Source organism: Ipomoea nil, unplaced genomic scaffold (assembly GCF_001879475.1).
Source record: "Ipomoea nil cultivar Tokyo-kokei standard unplaced genomic scaffold, Asagao_1.1 scaffold0140, whole genome shotgun sequence".
Taxonomy (NCBI): Eukaryota; Viridiplantae; Streptophyta; class Magnoliopsida; order Solanales; family Convolvulaceae; genus Ipomoea; species Ipomoea nil.
Genome location: NW_017616568.1, coordinates 103,276 through 114,760, shown reverse-complemented (window position 1 = coordinate 114,760; position 11,485 = coordinate 103,276). Strand labels below are relative to the sequence as shown.

The following is an 11,485-nucleotide window of genomic DNA, read 5'->3' as shown; positions in this document are numbered from 1 at the left end:
ATGTCATCTGACCGCAGCCAGGAAAAAGGACGAACCGCAGCTCGTATAGAAACGTTTGATCGCAACCAAACGGTAGACCGCAGCCCAAGAGTATCAATCTGACCGCAGCCAGCTTCTGAACCGCAGCTCAGGATAACCAATCCGATCGCAACCGAATTGGGGTAACACACACACACATAACACATAGCAAGCACATGCAACCCACATTACACATTGGGGAGGGGGAGAAAACGTATAACAAAACCTATGCATGACCCATCACATACTAGGAATAGTCCTAAGGGGTTCATACTTCTACCACCTAGGTCAACGGGATGCCAATTCAACTAGCATGCAACATAATAGACTCGTAAACCTACGAACGGCACCCGAAATATCAAACTAGACATAGGCACGATGAACGGAGTCCGTCGGGACACCACGGGGATCGGGGGGAATATCAAACGGGGGAGCCGGGATCCCGAATTGGGGAAATTTCCAGCGGGTAGCCGGTGGGTGGGGGGTCACCCGCCGGCTGCCCGCCGGAATTACTGTTCCGGGCAGCGGGTCGCCGTCGGGCAGCTGCCCGCCCGGCGGCTACCCGCTGCCGGGCGGTGTTTCACGGCCGTGGGTAGGTGGCGGGTCCCCTACCCCCCACTGACTCTTTTCACACACTTTACGCCCCGGGAACCGTTGTGGAACCCGAAACCATGCTTAGACACTTTACAACGCAATTAACGACAACACGTAGACAATTAACGAATCAAATACAAGAAACGAACGGCACATAACCTATCATGCTTTTCTAAATATAATCTACACTCAAACATGCGATTTCCCCACCCGATAATCCAAGAATAAGATCATACGATACAACCTAGGGTTCTAATCACTTTTATATCAACAAGAATACGGTTCATCTTCTAATTGCAAGATTCGGTAAGAATAACACATAAACATCAAGAGCATCACGCAATTATCAAGAACAACACATAATCATCAAGAACTCCATATAATCATCAAGAATCTCCCAATATCAAGATTATCAGGATCCCTCATGGGATCATCACGTCAAACATCAATAATCATCATCATATCTCGCCAATACACAATAATATGGGGGAAACCCTAAGGGGGATCATAGCTATGAAAATAGGTTTTGTTGAGACATGGGTTACCTCTTAGCCTTAATTAATTCCTTGGCTATGAAGGATCTTTCTTTAAGCTTTCTTGATTTCTTGATTTCTCCTAGGGGAATTCTTGGAGCTCTTTGGGTGGTGAGAGATTATTGTGGTGGGGATTCTAGGTGCCTCCTAAGTTCCCTATTTATATATTTAAGACTCCTAGTTAGGGCCTGAATGGTATGCGTTTACTAATTCTATTCCTTATAGGGCTAGGGTTTGTTTTAGGGATAATGGTCCACGGTCCATAGTGGACCATATTAATTAAAGAGGATCCTAATCATAATCTGAATAGTAAAAGCCCTACTTCCATTATTCCTAACAGGCTTAAGACTCTTATTCGGGCAAGGGTCCACGGTTCATGGTGGACCTTACTAATTAATTAAAGGTGAACCTAACATAATTAAATCATATTTAATTATTATTAACGGGATTAGTTAAATAATTAATCCGGGATTGAAGGCCGTAACACGTGGTGTTACACTACTTCTCTGTTAGTTCAGCCTATGAGATAGCACTAGAGACCCCAGAGGAGGTTGAAGCTGCGAAATGGACTGCCATTTGGAAGTTTAAACTCCCAAGTCGCATCTGTATGTTCCTTTGGTTGGTCAGGCATGACAGAATCCTCACCAACCATAATCGAATGAAACGCAGACTTACAGATAATGAGGGTTGATTGTTCTGTGGTAACATTACTAAGGATACTAATCATGTGTTACGTTTCTGCCCATTAGCTGAAGAAGTCTTGAGGTCGGTTTTGCCACAATCGCATGCAAACTCTTCACTTCTACCTCTTGTGCGCTGGCTGGACGAAGGGCTTGCTGCGAAAGGTAGCGGAAGGAGTCCAACTAGTAATAATATCACCTTTTTTGTGACCTTATGGTGGCTTTGGAAATGGCGTAATGAGGCCATTTCAGAGGTACATCCAAGCCATTGAAGGTGAAATGCTCCCTTATTGTATCTCAGGTCGACTAGATTAACAGGTTTTTTTTCAAGATCGAAGGTGTAACACCCCGTGTTACGGCCCCTAAAACCATTTAATTAATTAATCAATAGCCCAAGACAAAGAATAAATCATAATGATTAATTAGGGAAAAAGGACCACCATAGTCCCTGGGCCCTCATATATAAACCCAACCCCTAAACCCAACCCTTAGTTCCAAAAGGAATAGAATTAGCGAGCCTATAATATTACTTCCTAATTAGGACTCCTAAATATATAAATAGGGGACTTAGGAGGCACCTAGAACTTCCCACAAAAATAACGCCCCACCACCCCAAAAGAGCTCCAAGAATCCCCTTAGGAGAAATCAAGAAAACAAGGAAGCTTAAAGAAAGATCCTTCATAGCCAAGGAATTAATTAAGGCTAAGAGGTAACCCATGTCTCAACAAAACCTATTTTCATAGTTATAATTCCCCCTTAGGGTTTCCCCATATTATTGTATATTGGCGAGTTATGATGATTATTATTGGTAATTGATGTGATGATCCCATGGGGGATCTTGATGATCTTGATATTGGGAGATTCTTGATAACTATGGTGTTCTTGATAATTATATGGAGTTCTTGATGATTATGTGTCGTTCTTGATAATTGTGTGATGCTCTTGATGTTTATGTGTTATTCTTACCGAATCTTGCAATTAGAAGACGAACCGTATTCTTGTTGATATAAAAGTGATTAGAACCCTAGGTTGTATCGTATGATCTTATTCTTGGATTATCGGGTGGGGAAATCGCATGTTTGGGTGTTGATTATATTTAGAAAAGCATGATAGGTTATGTGCCGTTCGTTTCTTGTATTTGATTCGTTAATTGTCTACGTGTTGTCGTTAATTGCGTTGTAAAGTGCTTAAGCATGGTTTCAGGTTCCACAACGGTTCCCGGGGCGTAAAGCGTGTGAAAAGAGTCAGTGGGGGGTAGGGGACCCGCCACCTACCCACGGCCGTGAAACACCGCCCGGCAGCAGGTGGCCGGCGGGCGGGCAGCTGCCCGCCGGCGACCCGCTGCCCGGAACAGTATTCTCCGGCGGGCAGCCGGCGGGTGGCCCCCACCCACCGGCTACCCGCTGGAAATTCCCCCACCTTGGGATCCCGGCTTCCCCGTTTGATGTTCCCCGTTCCCCGCGGTGTCCCAACGGACTCCGTTTATCGTGCCTATGTCTAGTTTGATGTTTTGGGTACCGTTCGTAGGTTTATGAGTCTATTATATTGCATGCTAGTTGAATTGGTATCCCGTTGACCTAGGTGGAAGAAGAATGAACCCCTTAGGACTATTCTTAGTAAGTGATGGATCACGCATAGGTTTTGTTATACGTTTTCTCCCCCTTCCTAATGTGTAATGTGGGTTGCATGTGCTTGCTATGTGTTATGTGTGTGTTACCCCAATTCGGTTGCGATCGGATTGGTTATCCTGAGCTGCGGTTCAGAAGCTGGCTGCGGTCAGATTGATACTCTTGGGCTGCGGTCCACCGTTTGGTTGCGATCAAACGTTTCTATACGAGCTGCGGTTCGTCCTTTTTCCTGGCTGCGTCAGATGACATTCCCTTGGGCTGCGGTCCACTGTTTGGTTGCGATCAAACACTATGATGAGCTACGGTTTATCGGTCGGTTGCGATCGACCCCTCCGTGTTGCGATACGGGGCAAGGTGCTGCGGGGCCGTGTCAGAGCTATATGCGCTGACCCTCATGTATGGGCATGCGATTGGTCCTGTGGCGCCAACAAAGTGTGTTATGTGTTGTGACATGGACGAGTCGTGATTACGAGTGTCTTGGGGGATGTGACTATGGGATTTATATTGGGGATTGTTCATGTTGGGTTATGATCATTGTTTATGCTTTGCCTTATCTGCCTTATCTGTTGTGAACTGCATATGCTCGTTATAACTGTGCTTGTGTCTGGCCTTATCTGTCGAGTCATTCCCGGTTTTAAAGCTAGTGTTCGTAGGATATATCTTCATGCTCAAAATGGTTTTCGTATATCTATATATATCTCTATATGTATTGTATTTCAACGCGTTGGAGTGGGTTACCAGCATCTCTCGCTGAACAGATATATTTGGCTTTCAGGCACAGAGGACTAGAGCACTGGAGCGCGCTAGAACTGGAGCGTAGAAGTAGAGTAGTTTCCCTCTCGGCCTGCGTGCCATATTATGCATTGTGTTTCAATGGATATTAGTTAGACAGCCTGTGCACCTGGGTTCTCTAGCCTAGGTGTGGCATAGCACCCCGTACACTTATGATATACTTTGGGATGTAATGAGATATTACCTTTATTATATAAGCTTAAAATGTCTTGAAAATCGGGGGTGTTACAGAAGGGTCCGTTACAGTTGGAGGACTCTTTGGCTTGGAGGCTGGTCTCTTGGAATAAGCCCCCACCGGGCATCGTCAAGATAAACTTAGATGGTGCAGTAATCCATTCAATTGAGGCAGGCTGTGGTGGAGTTATCAGGGACACAACTAGGGATTGGAAGAAAGGCTTCATAGCCAAGTTAGGTTGTTGCACCCCCCCCCCCCTCCTTGAAGCAGAAGCTTGGGCTATTTTGAAAGGTATACAACTAGCACATGCCCATGGTTTTAAAAGTGTGCTTTTTGAAAGTGACTCAAGTGATGCTATGGATTTTTTGAATAGTTCAAGACCCTCCTGTATAGCTGCCCACAATATTCTTGAGGCTTGCAAGAGGGAGCTTCGTGCTTTTGATTTCTGGCAGGTTTCAGCTATTAATCGCGAGCAAAATCGTGTGGTAGATACGTTAGCAAAGATGGCTTTCAACCATGACTATGGTCTCCTGTCTCTCACGGATCCGCCGGATGAGATTTGGTCTCTTCTTGAGGATGATATTGCTGGCCTCCCTTCCTGGCATAACATGCATAGTTTGCTGTAAATTTTTGATTCTTTTGGGTTTCCCCCTTCCTTCTTATATAAAATAAATATATTAATCAATAAATGTAATTTATAGGTTTTGTAACTCAGTTGGTTAGAGTGTTGGTCTTATGAGCCGAAAGTCATGGGTTCAAGCCCCACCAAGACCAATTATAAAAAAAAAAACATAATTTGGAATTTATATTTTAATGTTGTTTAAAGGACAATATTAATTAAGTTAGAATATTGGTAAACCCGGGTCTATGGTATAACTATTTAGAATATTGATTCACCTATATTATATATACTAGTTTTTTTTAAGCGCTTTGCGCGAATGGAATAATGCCCAATGATTATTTTTAAATAAGTATTTTAAAGTATATCAATGCAATATTATATCGGAGATGTTCATGTATAGGTAAATAAATTAAATGTTGAATTTATTTATTTAAATCGGTAATTTAAAGTATATAAATGCAAGATAATATATGAGAGATTGATTATATTGTCAGTAAAATGAATATTTGCAACTTTGTAATAACTAATAATGCTAGTCTAAATACTTAGTCTAAAAACGATAGTCTAAATAAATACTACTTTTGGTTTAAATTTCTCTAATTTTTCTTAATTCTCTTTTGGTTAGCATTGTCATTGTATTCATCTTCAGTACATGTCCTTTTTTTTTTTATTGGTAGTGTGTCATATGCAATTAGATTACTGGTGGTATATCATATATGGATTCGTCGTGCAATAAGATTATGGTGTAGGAAGTTTTAGATTTGCCTTGTTGTGTATATGATGGGATCTTAGTTGTACTATTAACTCTTTATCTTACAAGCACCTATTGATATTGGGTAGTTGTACATAGTTTTTTTCATACATATTTCATGCGTTGTGAGATGTCTGTCGTAGGTTATCATGTGAAAGTATTGAACAAAATATTAATATTTATTTTATTTGTATAAAATACTTGGTAAATAAATATATATAACATATTTTGTATTATAACTTTGATATTTAATTACAAGATAATGTAAAAAGAAGACAATGGATAATATAGTAATATAATAAATTAATACATTTGAAGGAAATGAATCTTTGAATTATAGAAAATAAAGATAATATAAATAATGAAATTATATCTCTTTTAAAATATTTTATAATGAATAATTTTTTAAATAAAGGCATTATAGACATCTAATTCTAAATTAATTAAATGCATATGTATTATTTTTTGTTGTAGCTACTAATTTATTTAATTTAATAAGAGTAATAAATTGGCATACATACTTTTCATCAACAATAATGAAATCATTGATTGTTTTTTTTTTTTAAATTTACATTCGTTGTTGAGACAAATTGTTTTGAGAGTTTGTCAATGACAACTGTTACAATTACTGTCAATAGAGGATGATAATAAATAATTTAAAATATATAGTTACAATAGATATTGTTATAATGATATAGTAAAAATTAAGTTAAAATTTCTTTTGAAGTTTTCAGGCATTGATAAAATTATGATGTGTAAACTTGTTCAATTGGAGCCAGTAGGATGTCAACATTGTCAATTCTTTGGAAACTGGTGTTAGGAACACTTGTATTAGGATTTTGATGATACCAATGTAACTTAGAATGTAGACCCCTAACTTTTGTTATTTCCATCGCTACTTTCGTTCTAGACGAAAGATGTCATAACTCATCCTGTAATTCGTGTTAAGTTAGACAAACACACGAAAAACGAGATATGTTCTTTAGTTAGGTCTGCCAAAGCGAAAAGAGACAAAGAGCACGAGATCAGAGGCTTCGACAACGAAAGACACCCTCAGGTTATCAACCATCTCGACAAGACAGTTATCTTTATGACGGTTCATCAAGACACTCATTCTCTTCTATAACAATAAGAATGTCTCTACTGTCTGAGTTGATTAATCTTCATGAGGACAAAGGACCTTAAAGTGTGGGACACATATACCTAGGAGCATTAAATGAAGTTGTACTATATTTCAGAAGCTAAAGGACAAAAAACCCCAAGGTTGTTCATGTCCACAACGACTACATGGTACAAACCGCATTAATGGAGCATTTATTGCGCCAAGCTCCCCGGTCCTTACCCACTGGACAATAGGTTTGAAATTTCATCTCCCTCCAACGGATGAAATTTTCCACACCTATAAATACCCACCATCATCAACTTAGAATGTGCTAGTTCTTTTCACTCGATTATTACTCTCAAGCAAAAGCTCTTGTATAAGCTCATCCTCTTACCAAGCTTTTGCGAACCAGTTTTCAAGGCGTGAAGATCTTTTAAAGAAGTTCATCAATCTTCATCTTCCACCTTGAAGAAGTCTTGCTTTTTGTACGAAGCAGTCATCCATACTCAGTCAAGACTTCACCGTGTTGGAGAAATCGGAAAATACTTTCTACCAACCTCAACTCTGAAGAAGACGTTGATAGAGGCGGAGTAAACTCGCGGAGTTGAAAAACCTACAGGAAGCTGTCCGGCTTAGTGATCAAGGAAGCTTCTGTGTGTTTTTGTACTAACGAGTGATAGTGCAAACCTTCCATAAGTTGTGGAAGAAGAGTGGAGTAGGCAAAGTTGGCCGAACCACTATAAAAACTCTTGTCTCTCTATCTTCGTACTTTCGTGCTTTACTTTTCAAGCATTGCATCATCATTCGTCTAAACCGAAAGTAACCTCACAACTTCAAACTGTGCAAAGCAACTAAAACCTATTTAATTTATCTGCTGCTTTACAACTCCGAGAGGTTGATATTTGCCGAAAATTGAAGAGAGTCTATTCACCCCCCCCCCTCTAGACTCTCGCTCTAACCCTACCGGGACCAACAAGTGCTATCAGAGCCAATACCTTGATCGGTAAAGGCTTTGCATTTACTACCTGGTAGATCCCTTATCAAAAGTTTTTCTGAAAAGTTGCATATTTTCAGCTTTGCACGTTTTTTGTAAAAATGGAAAAGGATCATGCTAATCATACAAAGAAGCTTGCTTTTAACCTTTCCAAGTTTGATGACTGGAAAATGAGGATGCAGGCCCTTCTCTCAGCAATACATGACGAAATGTGGGATGTAATAACCACTGGACCAATCACCATCATGATGGCGAATACACAAGCTGCAGCACAAGGAGCAGGTGCTGATCAGATGATACCAAAGCCGATGTGTCAACTCACCTCGGAGGAAAGAACAAGAGCGAACCTGGATAATGTAGCACGAAACATTCTCTACAACTCTCTCGATGACTCCTTGTTCCCCAGAGTCCGAATATGCAAAAATGCTATGGAGATTTGGAATGTTCTGATGAACCTGGGTGAAGGAGATGAACAGGAGAAGAACAACAAACTGACAGTGGCCATGAAGAAGTTCGAGGACTTCAAGATGTTGCCGAATGAAGCTGTCACAGATATGGAACTAAGGTTCGCTAGGCTCATGGGTGATCTGTCTGATATCGGGAAACAAACTGACATCCGTAAAAGAGAAGAATCTGAAGATCCTTCGTGGCCTACCAAAGTCTTGGGAAATGAAGGTCACAGCAATGAGAGATCACCGAGACATGAAGACCACAAGCACAACCAAGATCTTCAGTGATCTTAAGGCCTACGAATTTGAGCATGAACCAAAGGATGCTGATGAACCCGAAACAAGAAATGTGGCTCTTGTGGCCAACCAGCAAGCATCAACATCAAACAGGTCAAAATCTAACTCTTGTGATTTTTTATTTGATGAACAATATGCCCTATTTGTTAGGAAAATGAAGAGGTTTATGAGGAAGAACAACTTCCAAGATTCTCAACGCTCGGGACACCGAAGGCAACACGAGAGTTCACCTCAAACCTCAAAGCAAGAGACATCAGACTCGCAACTGCTATGCTACAACTGTCGGAAGCCAGGGCATTTCAAGGCAAACTGTCCTCACCCAATTGTAGTAAGCATCAAGATAGCAATACTACCAAAAGCCCATCCAAAGAAGCTGGAGAAAACTTTAAGAATAATGCAGATCTAAGCCAAGAATGGCACAACAAGTTGAGTCATCTAAATCTAAAGGCAATCAACAAGCTTGCCAAGAAAGATCTCGTGAAAGGGTTACCGAAAGCAACTTATGGGAAGGACAAGATATGTGAAGCATGTCAAAGAGGAAAACAAATCAAATCATCCTTCAAATCCAAAGACACGGTTCTCGACCATTGAATCTTCTACATATGGATCTCTTCGGACCAGTTGATCCAGCTAGTCTAAGTGGAAGAAAGTATACTCTCGTTGTAGTAGATGATCACACGAGATATACCTGGGTACTCTTCTTGAAGAAAAAGAATGAAACAGAAATTGTTCTACCAAACCTCATGAGACAGCTTCAAACAGAAAAGGAAGTCAAGATTATCCGAATAAGATCAGATCAAGGAACTAAATTCGTCAACAAAGTTATCAAAGATTTCTATGGACAAAACGACATCTTTCATCAATTATCGGCAGCACGAACTCCTTAGCAAAACGGAGTAGCCGAAAGAAGGAACAGAACTTTGAAAGAAGCCGCACGAACAATGATTGCATATTCGGGCTTACCAAAGCGGTTTTGGGCCGAAGCTGTAAACACAGCATGCTACACACAGAACCGATCCTTGATCAACAAGTCACACAACAAAACTCCATACGAACTATGGAAAGGTAAGACACCTAGTGTTGGTTATTTTCATGTTTTTGGTTGCAGGTGTTTCATTCACAACAATGGGAAGAATCATCTGAAAGCTTTCAATGAAAGAGCAGACGAAGGATTGTTCATGGGCTATTCCTCAGTAAGTAAGGCTTTCAGAATTCTGAACAAAAGAACAATGGTTATTGAGGAATCTATACATGTCAAGTTCGACGAGAAATCTGAGAAAAATCCTATTGAAATTAAATCAACTATCACTCCGAATCAAAGCCCTCAAGAACCAAATGAAGAATAAATTTCTGACGATGAAGATATTCTATCCTCCTACACGAGATATCAGTTGAAGCCATCTGAACTCGAAACTTTAGCTCAAGAAGGTGATGGCATGCAACAGAATACCCTTAATGTCCAAGCAACATCTGAACCCATGATTTATGTTGAGCTACCCTATATTCCTGAAATGGACATAAAAAATCAGCAAAGTTCGTTTGAACCCGATCTTAGATGGTTAAGAGATCACCCTCCTGATCAAGTCATAGGAAATATCCAAGAAGGCGTAAGAACTCGGGCCAACGTTCATGAAAATATGATGGCATGTTTCTTATCTCAAATAGAACCAAAATCCATAGAAGAAGCTCTGAGTGATCCTGACTGGGTGATAGCCATGGAAGAAGAGCTTCATCAATTTGAGCGAAATAATGTATGGGAACTTGTTTCAAGACCAACACATCAAAATGTCATTGGAACCAAATGGGTTTTTAGAAACAAAATGATTGAAGATGGACTCATTGTTAGGAACAAAGCTCGTCTTGTTGCTAAAGGCTACTGTCAAGAAGAAGGAATTGATTTTGATGAAACCTTCGCCCCCGTAGCTAGACTTGAAGCCATATGAATGTTTCTAGCATATGCAGCATACAAAGATTTCAAAGTTTATCAAATGGACGTCAAAAGTGCATTCTTAAATGGACTTCTTGAAGAAGAAGTATATGTCGAGCAACCACCAGGTTTTGCTATTGATTGTGGACAAGAAAAAGTCTATCATCTCAAAAAGGCCCTATATGGATTAAAACAAGCTCCACGAGCTTGGTATGATACACTCTCATATTTTCTTATTAACTGTGGTTTCACGAAAGGAGCTGTTGATAAAACGCTCTTTCGCATCAAAAACAATGATCATATCCTACTAGTTCAAATCTATGTTGATGACATTATATTTGGAAGTACAAATCCAGATTTATGTGAAAAATTCTCCAACCTTATGCAAGGCAAATTCGAGATGATCATGATGGGAGAATTGAACTACTTTCTTGTCTTGCAAGTTAAGCAATGTCCGGAAGGAATATTCATCAATCAAGCTAAGTATACAAAGGACTTAATTCGCAAATTTGGAATTGATGGAAAGTCCTTTGTTAAAATCCCTATGAGCACAACCCTGAGAATGGATGTTGATAATGAGGGAAAAGATGTTGATCAAGAGAACTTTCGTGGGATCATTGGATCACTTCTCTATCTTACAGCCAGCAGGCCCGATATCTCCTTTGCAGTTGGCGTATGTGCACGATTTCAATCCAAACCAAAGGATAGTAATCTAAGTGCTGCTAAGAAGATCTTAAGATACCTAAAGGGAACCCAAAGTGTAGGACTTTGGTACCCGAAAGGAAATTCTTTTTATCTTATTGGCTATTCAGATGCTGATTTTGCTGGTTGTAGAATTAACCGAAAGAGTACCTCAGGAACTTGCCAGTTCCTAGGGGAAGACTTGTGTCTTGGTTCAGCAAAAAGCAAAATTCTATTGCAAC

General features: G+C 40.1%; 1 non-coding gene across 1 annotated transcript; it reads left to right on the top strand.

Annotated features, from left to right (window-relative positions):
- The first annotated feature begins 5,120 nt into the window (after positions 1-5,120).
- On the top strand, positions 5,121-5,194 carry TRNAI-UAU. The gene has a single exon. It is a non-coding gene; the product is annotated as a tRNA-Ile (tRNA).
- Positions 5,195-11,485: the final 6,291 nt, after the last annotated feature.